This window comes from Protopterus annectens, chromosome 8.part0 (genome assembly GCF_019279795.1).
Source record: "Protopterus annectens isolate FY-2018-M chromosome 8.part0, PAN1.0, whole genome shotgun sequence".
Classification (NCBI taxonomy): Eukaryota; Metazoa; Chordata; order Ceratodontiformes; family Protopteridae; genus Protopterus; species Protopterus annectens.
In genome coordinates this window covers 1,656,688,454-1,656,713,347 of record NC_056741.1, presented here as the reverse complement: position 1 = coordinate 1,656,713,347, position 24,894 = coordinate 1,656,688,454, and the positions used below count along the sequence as shown (strand labels likewise).

The 24,894-nt window shown below is 38.3% G+C and overlaps 1 protein-coding gene across 1 annotated transcript in view; it reads right to left on the bottom strand.

The window, feature by feature from the left end:
• Nucleotides 1-24,894, bottom strand: part of SPA17 (sperm autoantigenic protein 17) — an 804,953-nt gene that overhangs the window by 335,199 nt on the left and 444,860 nt on the right. The window lies entirely within an intron of this gene.

Here is a 24,894-nt window from a genome sequence, read left to right as displayed (position 1 = left end):
TTTCGCCAATGCGTTTTCTGTTTTCCCATTCTTTATGGCATAACAGTGTTGGTAAACCCTTTCCCTAAACTTTCTATCGGTTTTCCCAACATAGAAAGCTGGGCAGCAAACACAAAAGGCCATGTAAATAATAGATTTTGTTTCACAATTAATCTTACTGGTGATTTCATATTTTTTATAGCTGAAAGTAACAGAATTACCTGTACGTATAACATTGCAGTAATTACACCTTCCACACCTAAAGCAGCCCTTGACTCTATTGAAGGGGTCACTGGCTTGATTTCTTTGTAATAGTTCTTTCAGGTTCCTACCATTTCTATGTACTATTTTTGGTGTTGCCCCGAGTTTCTCAACTAAGAAGGAATTAGTAGTAATAAAATACCAATTCTTTCTAATAATCTCTGAAATTTGTCTAGAATCCAGACTAAAAGTAGTTATAAAACTTAGGGGGTAGCTCTTAGAAGGTTGTTCTATGTTAGGGTCCCTACAACTATCCATATCAGTGCTCTCAAATCCTCCTTCAATGTTTTCAAGCACATTCAAGCGGTTGTTATGTATCAATGGTTTGCAAAAGCCATTTGATCTCTTGACCGAAACCTCATTTACCAATTCTTGTATGATAGTATTAGGGTACCCCCGTTCAGTAAAGAATTCAGTGAGTAAAACACATTCATCCTCGAAGTCTCCATTTTCACTGCACATTCTCACAGCCCTAACTAACTGTCCCTTAATAATTGCTCTCTTCAATTTGTAAGGGTGAGAGCTGGAGAAGTGTAGGAAGGAATTAACATAAGAATCTTTTCGAAAAATACTGGAGACAAATTTCTGATTGAGTAAGTCCTTTTTCAGTTTTACATCAAGGTAGTTTATTTCAACACTGGAGAACTTGTATGTAAATTTCAGGAAGGTCGTAGTTTGATTAAGGTAGCAAACGAATTCTTCTGCCTGATAGGCATCACCTTTAAAAAGGATGAAAATATCATCCAAAAATCGGGTATAGTAGCCAACTTTTTCTACCCAAACTGGGTTGTTAACTACAAATTGCTTCTCCCAAAATGCCATGAACAAGTTGGCCACTATAGCACCGCAGGGGGAACCCATTGCTACCCCATGTTTTTGAATGAAAACCTCATTCTCGAACATAAAAAAGTTAGAAGATAAAACAATGTCAAGTAACTCAATCACATTATTAATTTCATTCCTGGGGGCATTTAACTCAATAAGTAGGAGCTCCAACCACTCAATGGCCTCCAAGTGAGGAATGGAGGTGTACAGGTCGACAACATCAACTGTGATGAAATTAAAACCTTCATCAAACCCAATTTGGTTGATGTTGGACAGGAATTGCCATGAATCCCTACAAATACTTGGAACAGACTTTAAGTATTTGGAGAGCAAGAAGTCAATGTATTGAGCACATGGGTTCGAAATAGATGACCTTCCATCTACTAAAGCCCTCATAGGAGGGTCCTCAAGGTTTTTGTGAACCTTGGGGATCCCAAACATGACCGGTACTCTAGGTTGAGAAATGGCTATGTATTCATAGGTATCTAAATCAGTCCTACCTTCTATGAATAAGTCCCTGTAATACCCTCTTGTCCTTTTGGTGTTAGTATTCATTTCATTAAGAGATGAATTTTCATAGGCGGGGGTGTCCAAAATTCGTAACATTTTTTCTGAATATTGGTTGTTCTCCAAAATCACAAGCCCCCCACCTTTGTCGGGCTTAATGACCCTGACTGAGAAACCCACCCCCCCCCACCTTTGTCGGGCTTAATGACCCTGACTGAGAAGTCACGTAACCGATTAAGGGCTAGTAGTTGTTCCTTGGTAATATTGAAGGTGTTATTTCTATACAAGTGGGATTTATCCAAATGCCTGATGTCTAATTCGCATGCATTTTCAAACATGCGCAAGGCTACATGTACAGGTGGATTGAAAGAACTAGGCATTTTTAAAACAGAGCAAGTTCTATCATCAGAATTGTTAAAAAGCAGTTTTAAATTTAACTTTCTGACATAACATTTCAGATCTATTAGAACCTTAGCTATGTCAAGTCGCCTAGAGGGCACAAAGGTGTTACCCCAAGGCAAGAAGCTCTATTAGTTCCTGTTCAAAAATTAACGTAGAGTAATTATAAATAGTAAAATCACCTTTCAAATTGTGTAAGATTGAGGGGCCCCCCATCTCAGAAATTGGTGTAATAGTACTACCTAATATTTCCGGTTCCTGTACTTCTTCTTGAATCCCTGATTGGACTGGTTCCCTAAAAAAACCTTATTAGGGTTATTAACATCAGTCTCTTGGGTACTATTATCAAAGTTCTCGGTCCGGGTCTGACTATTACCCACCTTATTTCTGTTTCTATTACTTCTCCTTGGACCATTCTCATTCTCTGTAACTGCAAGTTCCACACTTTCACTATTTTGGGAAGCATTCGTTCCACTAGTGTAGTTATAACAGCACCCTCATTCTCGCCGTCAAAACATTTCAATTTTGGATGGTCTGATCTTACCAGTGAGGGATACACTTCTGGTCTGGAGCATAGAGTCCCTATGTTGGTTATGATCAGGTCCAGTATGTTTTCCTCTCTTGTGGGAGTGGTAACAAGTTGTTCCACAGCATTTGAGTTTATAAATTCTAGGAACCTTTGGGCTAGGGTGTTGGAGCTAGAGTAATGCTCCCAGTCTATGTTTGGGTAGTTGAAGTCGCCCAATATAATGGTGTTTGGAGAGACCTTCATATTTTCCAGTGTTCTCAGGAAGGCCGAGTGGGGTTCCTGGGTTTGGGAGGGTGGTCTGTAGCAGGCTATAAACTGGAAGGCAGTTTTACCCACTGTTAGTTGCACATGGATAGTCTCTGATGCTTCATGCTGTGCCACCAACCTGGAGGTGTGGGTATCTTTGATGAATATTGATACCCCCCCCTCCTTTTGTGGTTCGGTCCAAGTTTTGGGGTGGAAAAGCATGGTATGAGGTATAACCTGGTAGTGCTGGGGTGCTCTCGGGAGCCTTGAACCAGGTTTCTGTTACTGCACAGATATCGATGTTCTCCATGCTAAGGAGAGTTTTGAGTGCGTGCATCTTGAGGTTTAGACTTCTGGTGTTGAGTAGCATTACTCTTAGTTTCTTATCCCTTGTGATACCTATGGAGGTGGGTTTGTCTTTTGAGCCTTGCCTAAAAAAGGCACTATGGGGGAAGCAAGAGTCTTTGCCAATATCCGAAAGCCCAGGGTGACAGGTGCAAGCCGTCCCTAGCGAAGCATTGTGGCTTGTCGAGCATGTCATCCCAGGCTGACAGGCATTGGATCCCCTTTGAATGACACCAATACTTAAGCCAATTGTTGAAATTGATCATCTTGTCTTCATATTGTGGCATCATTCTTGGTGAGGGTAAGATGCTACTCAAGGTCAGGGTCATACCGGCCTGGGCTACATGCTCAGAGAGCTCCTCTATGTCTCTTTTCATGTAGTCCAGGGAGGTACGTCTCAGGTCATTCACACCAGCATGGACAATGACCGAGTCATATTTGTACTTGCCTTGGAGTGACCTGAGTGCTTGTGTTATGTGGCGGATCCTAGCACCTGACAGGCAGCTCACCGTGACCTTCTTGTTCAGCCTGGTGAGCGGGATGTCAGTGTGCCTGACGATAGAGTCACCTACTACAAGTGTATCAGGTGTGTTGTTTAGCCTTAAGGGCTGTGATTGTTCGGCACACTGGCTTTGTGAGCTACGTGTTGCACGTGTTTTGTTTTGGGGTAGCAGTTGCTTGGGTGTCTGCTTTGGAGGTCTCTGCTGCTTAGGCAGATTTTTATTTAGAGCCTCCGAGAATGTTTTTGTGTGTTTATGTGTTTGGTTTGCTGTCGTGGTAGGTCTATGTGAGACTGGAATTGTAGTGAGTGTGGTTTCCTTCTCCTCCTGACTGGTTACGCCAGTACTGAATTGAGAGAGCTTAGCCTCCAGTTTGACTATATGGTTGCATCTCTCACATGTGTTGGAATTTGTTGGGAGGAGGAGAGGGTTGTCTGTGTACATGAGGCAGTTGTAACATTGCCTCAAGATTCCCAGACTCACCAGCTGGACCGGAGAGGAGACTGACAACTGACCTTTGGACATGCTAGAATAGTATTGGGAATTCCTTTATAATTGAATAAAAGGGCCAATGGGGAACAAGGTACTCAAGGGAGTTTGTGAGGGTGTAGTGCTTTTAATTTTTTAGTGCTGACTTATATAATTGCTTTAGTGAGCAAGTGCCAGGTAACTTAAATGCAATGTGTTACAGGTAACTTAAAACGACAAACAGTAACTTTCTTTCAAGTGAAACAAGGAAATAAGTACAGTAAGCAATGCAGATATCACTAAGGATCCACAGAAGCGCTGAAAAGCCGCGTTTTAGGTGGAATTAGCATTTCAGGGAAATAACAAGCAAACAAACAACAAGCATACAAACAAAGCTAGATTCAGCAGGCCTGGATCTAGTCTATGCTACAGCAAACAAGGTGTACCAATTTCAGTAAGAAACAGTTCAAATATGCAGGCACTATAAGCCTTTAACCAGAAATTCCCAGCTCAGAAGGGCAGAGTCCAGTCTCTCCTCCCACAAGAGTGCAGACCACGAACCTTCTTAATGTAAAATAACTGGCCTGAAGCCCAAGTGCTAAAACCAGAACTAATACACTTTTAGAATAACAGACACTGAGCCCTCAATCAGCAGTTCCCAACTTAGAAGGATGTAAACTACCTGTCCTGCCACCACAGTGCAGGCCAGAAACCTTCCTAATGTAAAACAACTGGTCTGAAGCCCAAGTGCTTAATCCAAAAGACTTAGAATGATAGCTACACTTTAATCAAGTTACTACCAAGCAGTAATAAATACAATTGAATACTTTAAAGAATGCCTGGATTAGTGCTCAAGTTATACAAACAAAGCTAGATTCAGCAGGCCTGGATCTAGTCTATGCTACAGCAAACAAGGTGTACCAATTTCAGTAAGAAGCAGTTCAAATATGCAGGCACTATAAGCCTTTAACCATTAATTCCCAGCTCAGAAGGGCAGAGTCCAGCCTCTCCTCCCACAAGAGTGCCGACCACGAACCCTCTTAATGTAAAATAACTGGCCTGAAGCCCAAGTGCTTAAACCAGAATTAATACACTTTTAGAATAACAGACACTGAGCCCTCAATCAGCAGTTCCCAACTTAGAAGGATGTAAGCTACCTGTTCTGCCACTACAGTGCAGACCACAAACCTTCTTAATGTAAAACAACTGGTTTGAAGCCCAAGTGCTTAAATTAAAAGGCTTAGAATGAGTTACACCAAGCAGTAATAAATACAACGGAGTACTATTAAGATGACGCAAAAGCAAAATAAAGTAGGAAGAAACACAAATACAGTAAAAGAAGATATAAAAAAAAAAAAAAAAAAAAAAAAAATTGAGTGAGCAAATGAGATGGGCCCAAGAGTTACAGGACAGAAACAACTGCAAATGCAGGCCTTCACATCAGAAAGTTGAGAGAGATGGAAGACCGCCCAAATGGCCAATAACTACAAATTCTGGGCCAGAACCACTCCTTATGTGGTAGACAGGTTACCTAATGCTTACCACTCCCACTGATAAGCTAGAAGGCTTCCCTCCAACACAGAAAGGCTTGGGGGGCTCAGAAGCTTACAAACAGTCCTGGATACAGCAAATCTGTATCTGGAACACTAATTACAGGAAAGGTGGGAAACAGGCTTACAATGTTTTTTTTTTTCAGAAAAGTAGCAAAAACAGTAGTAAAAACAATTCACATGCAGTGCAAGCTGGCACACGAGGTATGTAGCAATATTAGTCCACACACAGTTTGAAAAAATTTAATTAAATTAAAAAGGACTAAAAGCAAGTGCAGAAAGGGTTTATTAGGTAGAATGCGGTAAAGAGATGGGACTGGGGGAGTGTCCTAGATCAAATCTACAGTGGGGCAGGCACTGCAAAAGCCACCCAATTTAAACTACAACCAAGAACAGTGAGGGGGGGTGGGAAAGACAGTTTCAACAGAGATGTGAGGAATCACAGTGCAAATTTATAAAACCAGAAAAACATATACTGATCTCTGCATATTTGCCGAACAGTAAGACAACAAATATCTAAGCAACAATTTAGCTCTATAATACAGAATAATACAGAAAAATATACTCAGCTCTATAGATTTGCAGATAGTCTTGTAAGGCTCTCTCTCAGTGCACAGTTTCCAATTTAAATGCAGGCTGTTATTAACAGGTCAAAATTAAGGGAACTCTATATATTTGCAGATAGTCTTTGTAAGGCTCTCTCTCAGTGCACAGGTTCCAATTTAAATGCAGGCTGTTATTCCTTGGGGAACATACATATATGTCCTCCCATTGTTTTCTTGTAAATTGGTTTTCTAGTCTCTCTTCCCAATCTTTTCTCCAACTGATTCTTAAATCTAACATGCAATATTTTATATGCCCTTCTAATCATCCCTTCTTAAACAGCAGCTTTTGCAGCTTCTGTTTTATATTCAACTAAGAACTCTTCCAGAGTAGATCTTTCACTTAAGATGCCCTTATCCCTTTCTCTTTGCCTATACTCTGATATTAAACCCTGGTAGGGAAGGCAGTTTCTAGCCCACAGTCCAAGTGTCTTCTTGGCCTCATCCCACACTATCACTTTTCCTGTTCTAGTTATTTGCACCCAATAACCTGGTTCCTTTTCCAATTACTTCAGTAAATTCCAGCCCCCTTCTTGTCTATTTTCTGTATCTCAACTTGCAGTCTTGTCTATTGGCAAAATCTCCTTTCTCCATTCTCGTGATGACTTTGTTCTTAGGATACTTTCTACTACTTTATGAATATAACATTCTCTATGATTATTATTCTCCTTAAGGATATGCATCCAAAATCTAACTCTGTTTTTGAACTTCCCTCGTTTTATCATTATCCCTTTCCATTTTGAATTATAACCACCTGCTTATGTTACATATATGAGCCTTAACTGTGTAGCTCTAAAATATCCCTTCAACTCAGGTAATTATAAACCACCTTATTCTATTGAAAGGATGAAATTATCTTTCTTAATTCCTGCCCTCTTCCTCTCTCATATAAACTAATTCAACTCTTTGTTAACTACTGTCTTCAGTTTCTTCTCTGGTTCATAAAAATATGCCTGATCTGCATATAAAACTAAAGGAACTAAACATTTTCACTGCTTGTATCTTACTATCCATAAATAACAGCTTCCAGGTTCTCATTTTTATATTATATTTCAAAGGTTCTTAGGCATATACTAGGCTAATGACCACTTTATAAGCCTAGCTGTGCGACTCAACCCAGTTGTGTTACTATGTATAATAAGAGTTTATTAAGAGAAGGCATTTTAGTTAGGACATTTTTAGGAGTTAAACATGTGGTATGTTACTTTGGGCATTGCTGTCTGCCTGTGTCTATCAAAGATGTGCGGGCCAGATCCAGGGTAAATTTCCAATTTCCCATCCATTGGTCAAGGTTACGCTTAAATAAGGTTTGAATAATACTAGGCTAGCTGCCTTGTAGGTCATTTTAAACCTAGCCGATTTCCATCAGAAGTGAGATTCACTATGTACCTTGTATTTGTGAAGTAAGCACCTTGACCATTACACTAACCCACAACCCTTTTTGTTTAGTCTGTACTCACATGTCCTTAGCTGCTATAACAGAATTCTTTTTAATCCATAATCTTAAATACTTCATCTTATCATGCTCCCATAAATATGGGTATTACTGAATCAACTCATGTGTGGGTACATAATTTACAGCTATAGCCTTTGTTTTATCTTCATTCATTTTATATCCTGAAAAATACTGGAAAATGTCTCAAAATATTCCACAATGCTGAGGGGTCCTTTTCTGGATTTATCAGGTTCAAAATAATATAATTTGCAAATAAGGCCAACTTTTCATGATTAATATACCAAAGATATCCTTGCATTTCTGAGTCCCTTATTTTCTTTGTCAATGGCTCTAAATATAAAGTAAATAATAAGGGGGAAAGAGGACCCCTCTGCCTGGTTTCTCTACTCAACCATAACCTATCAGAGAGGAACCCTCCCTTTTTAATCCTCGCCTTCGACCATTCATATATACTCCTAATTAACCTTATTATTGTATGAGGGAATGTAAATACTTCCATTGCCCTACTCATAAAATTCCATCTTACTCTTTTGAATGCTTTGTCTGCATCAAGACCCACCAACAGTGGTATTTTCTTACATTCTGCTTCTCTCTGGATTATCATTGTTCTTTTAATGTTATCAAATGTTTGTCTCCCCTACAAAACAAACACCTTGATACATGTCTACCAATTTTGGCAACACTTTTGTCATTCTTTTAGCTAGTATAGACATAAATACTTTATAAATATGGCTTAAAATTGAAATGGGTCTATATGAAGATGGGTCTGATGGGTCTTTACAGTCTTTAGGTACTACAGCCATGACAGCTTTCTTCCAGGATGTTGGTGCTTCCCCTCTTTTTAAAGTACATACTCTAATCTGGCCCAGTTGTAAATTTTGTCCAAGTTTTTACTACTAAATTCACATAATCCATACCAAACATTTTCATAAATATCTTCAGAAATGTAGGTTGTTTTGTTATATTTACCTTTTAAGGTCCTCTTGATACATCCTCACTATTACAAATCAAATTCAAGTCCTCACCTATAAGTAATTGTCAAAGGAAAAAACTTCAAAGACCAATGCACGTAAGGTTCAGTTAAGGCACTTTAATTTACTTGCAGCAAGGAGACAAAAACATGCAAATACAAGGATTTGTCTAACTACTAACAGGAAGTATGTTCATTCTTATACTGTTTTACAAGACATGGCCTTCTAAGCGGACGTAATCAAACACAACTTTCAGTATTGTTCTACAGCAGATGTTACTCAGATTTTCTGCTGACATGACTAGATTTGTGAGAAACTTTTCAGAAAAACAACCTGGCCTTGGTGACTATTAATCTGTTTACAAGCGTCTATTGTACAGTGTTACATTTCAAGGTACTCTTCTAATACAGACACAAGCAAATGCTGATTGCAGTTCATATTTTCAAGCAGGCTTTGTACTAATTATCTATAACTTCTACAGCTGTGTATTTTCTCATGGCACAGCGGAACTTCTTGTCTAGGTTTATACAAGTAGTATTGTTCTATTCATTATTTTCCTAACGCAAGCAGAAATCACCTGCTTCTCAGTAAATTTCCAAGGCATAAGCAAGATTTTAGCTAACAGTACAAGGTCAGAAGGCAACTGCAGTTTGTACAGATTTATGCAGTATGAAATAGAATAAATGTGTTAACCCTTTTCAAGCACTAAATGCACTAAGCATATTGCTAATGCACACATTAATACAAATTTTTCTAATAGTAATGTTCCCTGCTGAAAGCTGATTATTTCTGCAAACATTTTCTTAAACTCTACATCAGCAGTTTTTGGTGGAATATAAATTCATGCCAGCATAATCATTTTCCCTTGCCAAAGTCCCCTATTAATACAAATGTACTATTATTGTCTTTTTCCCTATTCTATCACTACTGAAGCCCCTCTAGCAATTAGTATAATTATTCCCCTTTTCCTTTGTTCCTTGGTTTTCTGCTGAACTTCCATTCTGAAATCCTTTCTTTGTGAAATACATCAGTTCTTTCCAAATCTGTCTCCTGCAGCATTGCTATTTGCACTGAGAATTTCTTAATATATTTCAATATTTTTTGTCTATACCTGTAAGACCATTTATTTTTCCAGGATAATATGGACAGCAAAGCTATTAAGCCAAAAAGCTATTGTTCCCACCTAGTATACATGATAGTTTTTCTGAATGTGCATTTCCAACTTTTGTGTTGCATGCAGCCCTTACTGTTTGGCAGGCTGATCTTTTATATATTTGTTTCTTCTTACCTCTATTTGAACCTATGTCACATATTTCAAGACTTTTTATTTTAATGACAGCCCTCAAACAAAAAAAAAACTAAATTCATTTTCACAGTACCTCATCCCCTTTTAACTTAGAACACACACACAAAACCATGGACATTTAACTGTCAAAATAGGCACAATTACCCCAAATTGACAGCTCCACCAACAGGTACTACTTATGCTAAAGCCCATGTTACAGCTTATATGGATTTCTGTCTATTTTCTTATTTCTTTTCCCCATCCATATGTAAAAAACAGCTTGTATGCTTTCAGAAAATATTCATTTTTAGCCTTAAGAAAAAGTGCACTGGCAATCTTTAAATAAAAATAAATTGCACACATTTCTATTAATTGCATTAAATTATTAAGTCTGTTAAGGAAGCTGGTATGCCTTATTCACTTAGAAGAAAAATATATTAGTGCAGGGACTCCAATTTGCAGTTCCAGCAGGAAACAATCTCAGAAACACTCAAAAGCTGTTGAAACATTTGGTTTTAGTACTTTCATTTTAATACAAAATTTCTTCAGATAAAACAGTAAAAATCCAAACACATTTGAAACGTAGCTTATATAACATCCTAGGTCACATGAAAACCAAGCCCTCTTTCATTCATGAAATTTAAAGCTATACACCCCAATTAAAATCTTTACCCCATAGCTTAAATTACATAGTGTTCCATGGGTATTAAGCATTGCAAAAAGAAGTCACCCAAACTTTGTTTAACATAACAAATTAAATAATCATGCTCTGAGACTGATGATGCCAGACAAAGGTGGGGGGGACTAGTTATCACAGATAAGGCAGATTATAACAGCAGGATGCATAGTCTGTTGGCAGGTGATTTTTTATATCAAGGTTTCTTTACACAAATTGACTACTGCATATAAAAAAGTCAGGGACATCCTTAAGAACTTATTTATTGACCAGCCAATTGATGTACATGAATTTAATTTTCTGAATGCACCATCCCCAACTATACCTATGATCTTTGAGGTCCCACAAATTCACAAGTGCATCCAAATAACCCCCCCATGTGACCCATTGTCAATAGCAGAGGGTCTATCATATACCTTTGCATTGATCTCTAGATGAAAAACTAAAGCATCTAATCACACAAGAAAATTACATTTGTAAAAATTCATGGGATTTCCTCAGTAAAATTAACTCTCTGGAGTATAATGACAATTTCATCTTTGTAACAATGGATGTAAAGGATCTCGACAATGTTATTCCCTATGATGTCAGTCTATAATGGTTCACAAAATACTTCAGGATGAAATCAACACTTTCAAACACTATTAAAGATCACCTTAAAGAATAATTATTTTATCTTTGATCATGGGTATTTCTTGCAATCCACAGGGGTTGCTATAGGTTCTGCATGTGATGGGTTCATGGCAACTGTTATGTTGAAATAGGTAGAAAAATACCTTTTCAAGTCAAAATATTCATGAACTTCTGTAAAATGTACACACGCTATTTGGATGATATTTTTCTTATATGGGAAGTACCTAAACCAAACAACTGATTTACTTAAATTCACCTTTGAAACCAACATTTCCACTATTGCTTATTTGGACATCTCCTTGACCAAGGATAAGATTCATATCTAAAATTCACCACAAACAAACTTTTTCAAATACCTATTTACACTATTCCAGCTCCCTCCCCTTTCAGCAGAAGCATACAGTGGTCAAGGGTCAGTTCGTAAGAGCTCCACACATGGTATAACAATTAGAAGATTTCTGGACGAATGTGAACACAACAGGTCCATGTTTCTGGCCAGAGATTATCCATCCAGTCTGGTCAATAAGGTGATGTATGAAGTCAGCAACAAATGTTAGAGGAATGTTTTTGCACCCATTATCCAAGATGAGCCCAGCATAAAACATTCCAAAGAAGAACCACCTCTTTTTCCCTCTCCCATACTTGAAGCAGGGGGTACAGTATGGGTATACATTCTACAAGCCTCAATTACAGTGGTGCCTTTGTTACTCCATGCAGTGTGAATAGCTGAGATATAAAGAGAATTTTGAAGAACTGGGCTCTGTTCAAGAAGGACACAACTATACTGAATAAGGTGGGTGACAAATCAAATATAGTGTATATTCTATTGTGTATTTGTGGCCGTAACTTAAAGAAAATAGTCGAACATTTGTAGAATGGCAAAGTGTGGCTTCTTTTCCATTTGCAAATTTATAATGGTATGTGAAGAATTCAAGGTCGGTAACCAGACTTTCAAATTAAAAGGCTCATTTAACTATCACACTAGTGGCATTGCATATGCTGCTCTGTGCCAAAATTGTCCAGAATTTTACACGGGGTAAAACTGAATGTAAATTAAACGACCGTGTCTCTGAGGGTCTATATCACTACATTGCACTACCAGTTCAGCAAATGGAATTTCTTCAGAAATGCCAGTGATCAAATTCCACTCATGTTGGGGGGGGGGCTGCTAATTATGTATACCAGCTCCGAGATCACACTACAGTAAGGAAAGGGCAAATTTCCAGATCCACACTGTACTGCGATCTCAGTATGAACAGTTTGATGAACAGCATGTTTCGATGTAAGTACACTGAAAATGCCAGTCACTGAACTTATTTTTTGCTGAACTGATATAGACCCATCTATGAACATATAAATGACATCAGACTTAACAAGGGAACAAATGTTTTAGCCAAACATGCTGCAGACGTTCCAGGTCATTTTTTTTTTTTATTTCTGATCTTTGAGAAAATAACAAAAAGATGAATGTATCAGTCCATGGCAGCTGTAGCTAGAAAAATTAGCTACTTTGGCAACTCAATGTCCATGCTACTTTGGCAACTCAATGTCCATGCTACCAGCTGGCCCAGTGTTTACTTAAACTTAATGCTTTAAAAAGATAAAATAAAAAATGTAGGTTATTTCTCATTTTTCAGTTGTCTTCTTATAGTTCCTTATTACTATATGTTGCTCTCTATATGAATATTTTTTGAATATTTCTTTGAATCTTTTTGCTGTGTAATAACACAACTCATTGGGAGCAAGTTTTTTATGCTTTTATTATGCCTTTCATGATTTGTTTATGGTTTGTTTTGTTAAACTAAGTTTAGGAGAATTTTTCTTCAATTCTTAACACCCATGGAAAACTATGTAGTTTAAGCTATGCAGTAAAGATTTTAATACGGTTGTATAGCTTTAAATTTCATGAATGCAAAATGGTGCGACTCTCAAGTGACCTAGGATGTTATATAGGATCCATTTCAAATCTGTTTGTATTTTTAATGTTTTATCTTAAGAAGCTTTACTTTTATTAAAACTAAAGTGCTAAAACTGAATGTTTCAACAGCTTTTGAGTGTTTTTTGAGATTGTTTCCTGCTGGAACCATGAAGTGGAGTCTGTGCAGTAATGTTTTTTTTTTCTTCTTGGTTTGTTTAGCTTATTTACTTCCCATAATTTCAGACTTTATTCTCCACTGAATTTCTTGCAAATATACCTTTAAAATTTCCATTTTCCTCAGCAAATAATGATCAGAACTCTGAAATGAATTGCTTGCACCTGCAGACAGCTCATCTCTATGAAAAAGCAGTCAGCAATGAATCTTAGAAAAAAATGCACAAAATGCCTTCCGCTGCGGACTTCTTGTTTCCAACTGAACACATGCTAATGCACGAAAAAACTAATATCTTTGTAGATGTAAAAACTCAGCATTTGCCATGGCTTTTGTGATTTTTGTCTTAATTTAAAAGCCTATATCCTTACAAAAATTGTTTATATCTTAAGCCAAGAACATTACTCTAAATATTCATCCTTGTAAAAATAAAAAAAAAATTTTGATTCTACATATAATAAAATATCAAAACTGTTTGCTGGAACTCAAAGACTCCTTCCGACAATATAAACAAGATAATCAAAGTCAAGAACGAGAAGGAGTCACCACGAAAAAAAAGCCTCCGTTGGAATGATGTTGTAAAATATTTAATGAAATAAAACACAGTGAATAAGCCAGATAGCCAAGCTATGCTTCCTCAGATAATCACATTTCTGGTACAATGGGTGCTCATTTAAATACAATAAAAAACACATTTTGGCGGGAACATTAAAACAATCAAGCAATTAATCTTGTAACCAAGGTTGCAAGTAACACGTTTGCAAAAGTTCAGACACCAACAATCTTCAAAATACAAAAAGCTCTCACAGTTTGAAAACTCTCACTGTTTTTAAAAAATGCAATATACTCACTGTTTAAAAAAGTTTAAACCATCTACAAACATGTATCAGGGAGACGGTATGTTAAACAATTATCGTGCACTTCCTATAAAGCAAACTATGCATGAGCACATCCTAAACTAACCAAATTAAACAGCATTGCTAAAACAACAGTCAAGTTATCTTCCCATTCATTGAACAAGATGTTGCTATACCAATGTAATTAAATTACATTTCTGGTAATATCAGTAGGAGGTTGTTTGTGATAAAGCAGCTAGCGACAGCCAATTCACAATGATGTTTGCTTAAATAATACACCAATCATACAAAAATCTTAAAATGTAAACATCTTACTGAATCCATTATATGTATCAAGGAAAATGTTAAAATCATTATAGGATCAATAACTAAACTAAGTCAATAACTGATTATACTGCAAGTGCATGAATAGTCCAAGAGTAGAGAGCTGGACATGCGCATAGACATAAATTCAAAGACATAAGTTTTAGAAACATTGTTCCTGACATCTAGCAGTATCATTTCAATTCACCTGTCAGACAGATACCGGCAAGAATGTGTATACAGACATTAATGGAAAAAATTATATTATTCATCTCTACCTTCAGCCATGTAGTTCTAGGAAAGATGTAGGGAGGGTAAAACAAACCAGAAGACCCTCTGAAAAACATTACTACAGATTTGATGTAACTGCGCGAGAAGAAAAATTCTTACTCGCAACAGCGTCTCCGTTGTATGCACTGATGGTCGCTCTCTTTGTGTCAGATTCCATACCTAATGCAAAATAACGTAAGGTGAACCTCACTTAAAGGGCCATACATCCTTGAGGTATAGATCCTAATAAAACATCTTAAAAAACCATATAAACTATCAGATCATTCCTCAATATGAAGACAAAAAGTGTATAAAAATGTATATAAATATGCTAGACCAAGGCAAATAAGCCAAATACAAAATAATAAACACAGTTAAACCAGTACAGAAATAGGCAGCTGACTGTGTGTAAAAACATAAACATAGATGAACTCTGGTAACACTAAAGCAAGTACTCTAGAAACATAACCATCTTAACGCTGTAAGTTGTATCAACGTAAATGCAAGTCTGACAACCATAGTGTCAAACATTATGGTGCCTAACATGTGCAATAATTCAACAACCGTTCCCTAAGGACTCAGTTGTCAAACTATAAAGGTCTACTGTTCAAGATGGGTTTTATAGACAAGAATTGGTTTAGACCGGGATCAGTTTGCGCTTTCAGTAGAAGTATCCATTTTAACTCCAAGCATGCTAAATTGTTAACAGTATCACCTCCTCTAAGATTTTCCCTCATAACTTGTAGCACCTTAAATGTAAAGTAATGGCAATCATGTTCAATAACATGTTTCGCAAGTGCATTTTGGTCATTTCTCTTCCTTATGTCATATAAATGGTTGTACAATCTGTCCCTTAGTCTCCTTTTAGTAAGTCCGTAGAGAACGCGGGACAACATTCACAAGTGGCCAGATACACCAAATTTGTGCTATTACAATCGTGAAAATGGTTTGGGTGGAACCTATATAAACCATGGGGGTGTTCAAAATTTGCTCGTGGAAATGTGTGGACATATGACATTTCCCACAGGGAAATGTTCCTCTCTTATTGGAAATCATGACATTGCTAGTAGGATTGTATTTGTCTATACATAGTATTTGTTTAAGGTTGCTACAATTCTTATAGCTAAAGGTCGGATGTCTACCAACCATCCGCGTGATGTCGGGGTCCATGTTTAGAATATTCCAATTTTTCTTAACTAGATTCTGAATATTGGAAACGTCGCTCGTGTATTTCAGTAAGAAAGATATAGTACCTGAATTATCAAGTTTCTTGTTGTTATTAAATGTTGAGCGGTGTAAGTTGTACTTAGGAATGTGTACTTTAGGGGATAAACCTAGTACCTTCTGTTTACAGTCTCTTAACAAATTGCTGTTGTAGCCTCTATCTCTCAGGAGTTGCTCTAGGAAGGTTACTTCTCTCAAACGATCAGTTTCATTGGTACATATCTTAGCTAATCTATTCAGCTGACTAGTTACGATACCTGAGAAAGTGTGCCGAGGGTGCATGCTTTCAAATCTAAGGAGAGAGTTCTTCCATGTGGGTTTCCTGTAAAGTGATGTGCTGATGTTATTGTCTGCATCAAACTTTAAAGTTAGATCTAGGAAATTAGCTTCTGAGCTCGAAGTCTCAACAGTAAATTTAAGGAAAGAGCTCATGGACTCTACATCTCTAACAAACTGGATACAGTCACTATGGCTGCCTTCCCAGATAAAAAGTACATCATCAACAAACCTCTTGTAGAGTTTGACATTGCTAAACTGGGTATGTTTAAACAAATGGTTAATTTCCCATTCAAAAACTACCAGGTTTGCATAGCTGTTAGCGCAGGGGGTGCCCATGGCAACCCCCCACTTTTGCAAATAGATGTTATCTTTGAACAGAAACACGTTATTGTTAAGTACCAACTCTAGTAGATAATTGATCAGTGTCTGTCTATTGTTGGAATATTGAGACCTACTGTGTAACAACTCACTGATAGCTTGCTGGCCTAGTTCATTAGGTATACTTGTAAAGAGACTGACCACATCCATCGTTACCAAAAGGTAATGAGATGCATCTTTGTCAAGTCTAAAGTCTCTCAGAGACTCAATCAACTGATATGAGTCCGACAGTATATTGGGAATGTCATTCACAATTGGTCTCAACATGCATTCTAAAAACGAAGAGATGGTATAAGTGCACCAGCGCTCACTTGCCACTATTGGCCTCATGGGTACAGGAGTGGTATTTTTGTGAATCTTGGGCAAACCCTTTAATATCGGTAACTTGGGATATTCAATCATGAAATACTCATATGTCTCACAGCTGATTTGTCCACAAAGTAATAAATCATATAAATCTGCTTGTATTCTTTTTACTAAATTATCAACAAAGGTCTTGGATACTACAGAATAGGTGTTAGTATCTGCTAGCATACATGTCATGGTGGTATCATATTCAACAGTGTTGAGTAGGACCACCGCCCCACCCTTGTCTGCAGGTTTGATGGTTATAGCAGGATCATTTTTCAGTTGTTTGAGTGATCGCTGCTCTAATTCTGTCATGTTGAAGAATTTACATCTCCTCTGATTATTTGCAAAGTAGTCATAGATATCCTTCTCACATAGCTTACAAAAACATTCCACATCATGTGGGATGGGTGGCATGTAATTACTTTTGCGTTTAAAGAATTGTTTAACAACATCTGTTTCCATGGCAGAATTACCTTTAAAAAACAGTTTTAAAGCTAGATTACGGCAAAACAATCTAAGATCTAATAGAGTCTCATTCAAACTGCTTAGTTGGGAAGGTATAAAATTTAAACCTTTGTTGAGAAGTGTAACCGCAGATTCTGACAAGGAGATATCAGAAAGGTTACAGACTAAGTCATTCAATTCCTTTGTTTCCTCGTCTGGCCGTGCTTTTCTTCTGACCCCTTCTCTGGGGCCCCCTGCTGTTGGAGCGGCCTCTCCATGCCGTCTGTTGTTTGACGGGAAACGGTAAAAAATGTGTGGATGTACTGGCAGTGTCTTTAGGTCTAGCTCCAGACACCTTGTGAATTTTGTCGGCTTGTTGATTAGGAAGGGGTGTAATGCTCACATGGTTCCCTCTAGTGGGACTGCTATTCTGTGCTGATGTAACAAGAATATCATCGGATAGAGAGTTCTCATCAGGAACAAAGTGTGTGACATTAACTTCTGCTATATTAGATTGAATAGTGGTAGTCTGTGAAGATGCCCCACTATTTGTCACAGCTGAAGAGCGAGTAGTTCTGGGCCAGACAAATATCTGACCATTAGCAAAATCATTAGAGTCTCTAATGAGTTTTCTCTGTTTCACTTGTCTAAGTCTTTCGCTAAACAAGTGCACTTGTGAGCGAATGCTATCTAGCCTTTGTTGAAAATAGGCTGTGTTGTAAGAGTCATTAAAATGACGCTGCTGTAAGTCAACTTTGTTTCTAAGCTCCGTCTCCAACGGAGCAAAATAGTCCAGTAACAGTTTGATATAATTGAAACCTAGACCTATGTTAAGGTCTTGCCATTTACGTAACAATGTTGGATGGCTGTCCCCATACGTCGGCATGCAAAACACTCGCATGCCGCGAGGAATGACTTTAAAGTGGAGGCATGCCTCAAGGTGTAAGCGCTGCCATGCATACCTCTGTAATTTAAACAAATCGTCTTGAAAAGTTCTACTTAGAGCATTAAACTCAGTTAGTACCTCATTGTTGTTAACAGCACTGGCCGGAGCGGACTGATTGGATATGTCCAGAGTCAATAAAGGGTTGGTATTCCGATGTAGAAGTGATTCCCATGCCGGTAGCACGACCTCCCTCGTCTCTGGTCTGAAGTCCAACTCAATATCGGTCGAATCCATATGTAGAACCAGGAACAGCACACCAATACAGGAAAATAAAATATCAAAACTGTTTGCTGGAACTCAAAGACTCCTTCCGACAATATAAACAAGATAATCAAAGTCAAGAACGTGAAGGAGTCACCACGAAAAAAAAAGGCAGCCATAGTGATTGTATCCAGTTTGTTAGAGATGTAGAGATGTAGAGTCCATGAGCTCTTTCCTTAAATTTATTGTTGAGACTTCGAGCTCAGAAGCTAATTTCCTAGATCTAACTTTAAAGTTTGATGCAGACAGTAACATCAGCACATCACTTTACAGGAAACCCACATGGAAGAACTCTCTCCTTAGATTTGAAAGCATGCACCCTCGGCACACTTTCTCAGGTATTGTAACTAGTCAGCTGAATAGATTATCTAAGATATGTACCAATGAAACTGATCGTCTGAGAGAAGTAACCTTCCTAGAGCAACTCCTGAGAGATAGAGGCTACAACAGCAATTTGTTAAGAGACTGTAAACAGAAGGTACTAGGTTTATCCTCTAAAGTACACATTCCTAAGTACAATTTACACCACTCAACATTTAACAACAACAAGAAACTTGATTATTCAGGTACTATATCTTTCTTACTGAAATATACGAGCGACATTTCCAATATTCAGAATCTAGTTAAGAAAAATTGGAATATTCTAAACATGGACCCCGACATCACGCGGATGGTTGGTAGACATCCGACCTTTAGCTATAAGAATTGTAGCAACCTTAAACAAATACTATGTACAGACAAATACAATCCTACTAGCAATGTCATGATTTCCAATAAGAGAGGAACATTTCCTGTGGAAATGTCATATGTGTCCACACATTTCCACGGAGCAAATTTTTGAACACCCCATGGTTTATATAGGTTCCATCCAAACCATTTCCACGATTGTAATAGCACAAATTTGGTGTATCTGGCCACTTAGAATGTTGTCCCGCTCTACGTGGGACTTACTAAAAGGAGACTAAGGGACAGATTGTATAACCATTTATATGACATAAGGAAGAGAAATGACCAAAATGCACTTATGAAACATGTCATTGAACATGATTGCCATTACTTTACATTTAAGGTGCAACAAGTTATGAGGGAAAATCCTAGAGGAGGTGATACTGTTAACAATTTAGCATGCTTGGAGTTAAAATGGATACTTCTACTGAAAGCGCAAACTGATCCCGGTCTAAATCAATTCTTGTCTATAAAACCCATCTTGAACAGTAGACCTTTATAGTTTAACAACTGAGTCCCTGGGGAACGGTTGTTGAATTATTGCACATGTTAGGCACCATAATGTTTGACACTATGGTTGTCAGACTTGTATTTACGTTGACATAACTCACAGCGTTAAGATGGTTATGTTTTTAGAGTACTTGCTTTAGTGGTACCAGAGTTCATTTATGTTTATGTTTTCACACACAGTTAGCTGCCTATTTCTGTACTGGTTTTACTGTGTTTATTATTTTGTACTTGGCTTATTTGCCTTGGTCTAGTATATCTATATACATTTTCATACACTTTTTGTCTTCATATTGAGGAATGATTTGATAGTTTATATGGTTTTTTAAGATGTTTTATTAGGATCTATACCTCAAGGATGTATGGCCCTTTAAGTGAGGTTCACCTTACGTTATTTTGCATTAGGTATGGAATCTGACACAAAGAGAGCGACCATCAGTTCATACAACGGAGACGCTGTTGCGAGTAAGAATTTTTCTTCTCGCGCAGTTGCATCAAATCTGTAGTAATGTTTTTCAGAAGGTTTTCTGGTTTGTTTTACTCCCCTACATCTTTCCTAGAACTACATGGCTGAAGATAGAGATGAACAATATAATTCTTTCCATCAATGTCTGTATACACATTCTTGCCGGTATCTGTCAGACAAGTGATTTGAAATGATACTGCTAGATGTCAGGAACAATGTTTCTAAAACTTATGTCTTTGAATTTATGTCTATACGCATGTCCAGCTCTCTACTGTTGGACTATTCATGTACTTGCAGTATAATCAGTTATTGATTCAGTTTAGTTATTGATCCTGTAATGATTTTAACATTTTCCTTGATACATATAATGGATTCAGTAAGATGTTTACATTTTTAGATTTTTGTATGGTTTGTGTATTATTTAAGCAAACATCATTGTGAATTAGCTGTCGCTAGCTGCTCTATCACGAACAACCTCCTACTGATATTACCAGAAATGTAATTTAATTACATTGGTAGAGTAATACCTTGTTCAATGAATGGGAAGATAACCTGACTGTTGTCTTAGCAATGCTGTTTAATTTGGTTAGTTCAGGATGTGCTCATGCATAGTTTGCTTTATAGCAAGTGCACGATAATTGTTTAACATACCGTCTCCCTGATATATATTTGTAGATGGTTTAAACGTTTTTAAAACAGTGAGCGTTTTGCATTTTTTAAAAAACAGTGAGAGTTTTTAAAACTGTGAGAGCATTTTGTACTCTGAGGATTGTTGGTGTCTGAACTTTTGCAAACGTGTTATTTGCAACCTAGGTTACAAGATTAATTGCTTGATTGTTTTAATGTTCCCGCCAAAATGTGTTTTTTATTGTATTTAAATGAGCACCCATTGTACCAGAAATGTGAGTATCTGAGGAAGCATAGCTTGGCTATGCGAAAGCGCTTATTCACTGTGTTTTATTTCATTAAATATTTTACAACATCATTCCAACGGAGGCTTTTTTTTCGTGGTGACTCCTTCACGTTCTTGACTTTGATTCTACATATAATATAATCAGTGCACTTTGCCATCTCACCCCACGCCAGCAGCCCAAATCACATCATATTCATATTCACAGTAAACTTGATTGTCGAGCCTTTCTCCTGTTGTTATGCTGTAAAGTCTATATTTCTTAAAACTAAAACAAATACTCGTTTACATCAATATCTTTAACACATACAACAGTCACTAAAATGACTCTTCCTCCACATTTAAAATACCCCTGACTACACACTACCCTCAGCTGATAGATCTTGAAGGGTATCTCCGAGCTCGAGATCCCCTCTGAAGCCGGGTAAAATGACATAGGTAGTTCGGTGACCTCATACAAAAGGTCGCTGAAGTGAACATTCGCTTCCTGGATCTGTCCATCGTCCTAGACTCCTTGTTAGGAGGATGGACAGATGAAGAGGTCTCTGCTAACTCTTTTTTGGTGGCTGCTGCTACCACCATGGCATCAACAGGAACACCTTTGGTAAGGAACTGCTTATCCTGGGGTGCTGTAATGAATTTACCAGGTCTCCTCGGAGTTGGTTTCACTGTATCCGGAGCTGACCAAGCCTTTCGAGCCACCACTGCCATAAGTGGATCGTAAGGCGGAGAAACCCAGGAGGTGGATGGTTGGGAACCGAACGCATCCAGAAATACAGACTCATCCTTGGTAGGGGCTAGGGGATTCCAGTTCCCCCTTTGCTTAAGCATTTCTAGGATGTCCAAGAAGGAAACATCTTCAGAGGGGGATCTCAGGGACCCTTCCAAATCATCTAAGTCTGTATCAGAAGTGACAGACTCAGGGGAGTCAATTATCTTCCTCTTGCACTTCTTCTTATGAGGGGGCTCCTCTGAATGATCAGGGGAGGCCTCAGAAGAAGAGGAAACACCCAATGGGGTACCCTGGAGCGTCGGCTCCCTAAGCTTGGGGTCTGGAGGAGGAGCAGAGGTTGGCACAGGCACTACAGGGGATGGAGCCGGTGGGTTCGATAGTGGAGCTGACTCAGTGGCCAGCACACTCCTCATGACATCGAAAGCATCCCTGCTATGATGCAGAGAAAGCTCCAGTTCCAAGGAAATCGGAATCTTTCTCCGCACCGAGGGAGACGGCTCCGAGGCCGATGTAGGAGCCGAGCTCACCTGCACCGAAGCTCCGAGGGGAGAATGGGGTTGGACAAGGGTCCGATGCCACTAGCCCCCTCGGAGCCAACGAGGGAACCCCGGCGCCCAGATCCCTCGATGGATGGCACCACCGAGGGGATCGGAGCCGATGTCGGAACTGAAGGAGATAGAATTATCAGAGCCGACGGTTCCACTACTCGAACCCCAATGAACTCCGGTTCCGAACTCATTGGAGTCAGAGGAGGAACATCGAGATAAGTGGATGGAGCCGACACCTGTTGACGAGGGCTGGACAACATCTTGGCAAGTGCCTGTGACTTTAGCAACCTACTGACCACTCTCTCCACATCGTGATCAGACAGCCTAGAGGAGTGAGAGGATCGGTGACTGCGCTCGCTCTGAAGCAAAGGAGACCGAGGAGCCAAATGTACCGATTCCAGTGAAGGGGACTTCAGCCTCTTGTGGCTCTGCGAAGGCTCCGAAGTCCCTGATGGAGCGGACGGGGAGATAGTCTTATCGGTGCCAGCCGGATCCGAAGTAGAAGATAGAGTCTGAACTGAGGATGGCTCCGAACTTGGAGCCGATGGCTTGGTAGATTTAGGGGATTTCACAGGCTGAGAGCTCTTGGCCAGTGAATCCTGGGGTTTTAAAAGACCCCTAAGAATAAGCTTATTCTTACGCTCCTGCAGGACTCTTGGATTAAAGGCATGGCAGATAGAACAAGAGTCCTGCAGGTGCACAGCGCCTAAACAATAGACGCAAGAAGTGTGCCCATCTGTCAGAGACATTTTCTGACAGCATGAGTCACACTTCTTGAATCCAGAAACTTTGGATTCCTTTGACATCCTGAAAGAAGGAAACAACAAATACAACAACAGCTGCCAGAAGCAAAATACAGTCTACACAAAAAACACACTCTACTACAAGACTATAGCTAAAGTTTTTTTTTTTTTTTTTTTTTTAATAGGAAAGCCTCTAACTTAAACAGCTAGCCTATGAAAGAAAGGTAGAAGGAAAGCCTCTAACCTAAATGGCTAACCTGACAAGAAGAGGTAGGGGGGTGGGGGAGAACTCTAAGTTAAATGAGTTCTACAAGGAAAAGAAGGGATACTATAACTAAACACTAGCTATCATAAAAAACAAGATTAATCGTTAACAATAAAACACTGAAAATATAGAATTCTAGTAGGAAAGTTATACAAAAAACTTTATACGAGCCTGAGCCAGAAAAACGACACCTCACAGCTGAAGCGGCAAACGAGATCTGGGTAGCTATCGCTAGGCATAATGGGATAAGGGGTAGCCTCGGGCCAGTAAACAGCTCTCGAGTTACTGAAGATGGTCGAGTCAGAGCCGAGGATCGGCTCCAATCCCAACCAGAAAGAATGAAGGCGAGATAGACAACTTAACATCTGCTGTTACAAATTGATAGACAACTTAACATCTGCTGTTACAAATTCCTTAATAATAAACATCATGTCCTTTATATTTTCCCCTCAACACCATAAATACCTTCATTAGTTTTATTAAAATTTTGTTTAATGTTTTTGCAATAATTTCTTAACTAACTTATGATTTGTGTTATTTAAATCAAAGGTCCCCAATTTTTATATAGTTTCAATTCTATTTTTATATATAAACTTCATTATTCCTTCACATATCCTTTTTACCAGAAATACCCTGTTATAACCACAAATTAATCACTCTTACAATTATTTCAAGTTTCTCATTATTCACCATCTTACAGAACTCATACTCCAAGCCATCGGGTCCTGGCATACTAACCTTTTTAATTTTTTTAAACTTCCTTCAAATCCTGAATCTCTACTCTGCTTATAATTTCCTTTGCCACAACTTTATTTTTTAACATCTCACGTTTCATATGGTGGGAGGTTGGCATAATGGTTAAGGTGTTTGCCTTACAAACACAAGGTACAGGGTTTGATTCTCACAGGGGGTAATTGGCTAGGCTTAAAATGGCCCATAAGGGCAATTAGCCTAGTGCTAATCTATGAACCTATGTCCTTATATCATATAACTCTGAACTGTATCTTTTATCTCTATTTATAATGTTCCTAATGTCATATACTTCTGCACCATCCTCTAATACAATACTAGTCATTCTTCCCGCATCTTTAAGTTTTCCTCTTAAAAGAAGACGCATCTTCACTTTTCCATTACAACATAAATGTTTGCTTATATAATAAAGGTTTCTTGTAAATTCCCATGTCTAATTTCATTTTCTTCATCCACGTTGCCCCTCCCTTTACATCCTAAACATTTTTCATATTCCAACAGGATCGTATTATATTTTCCTTTTATTAAAAAAAAAGTTATCACATCTAATGCAGTCTTTCCTGTACTTTTTCTTAAATATAATCAACCACTATTCCACAAATTTATTAAAA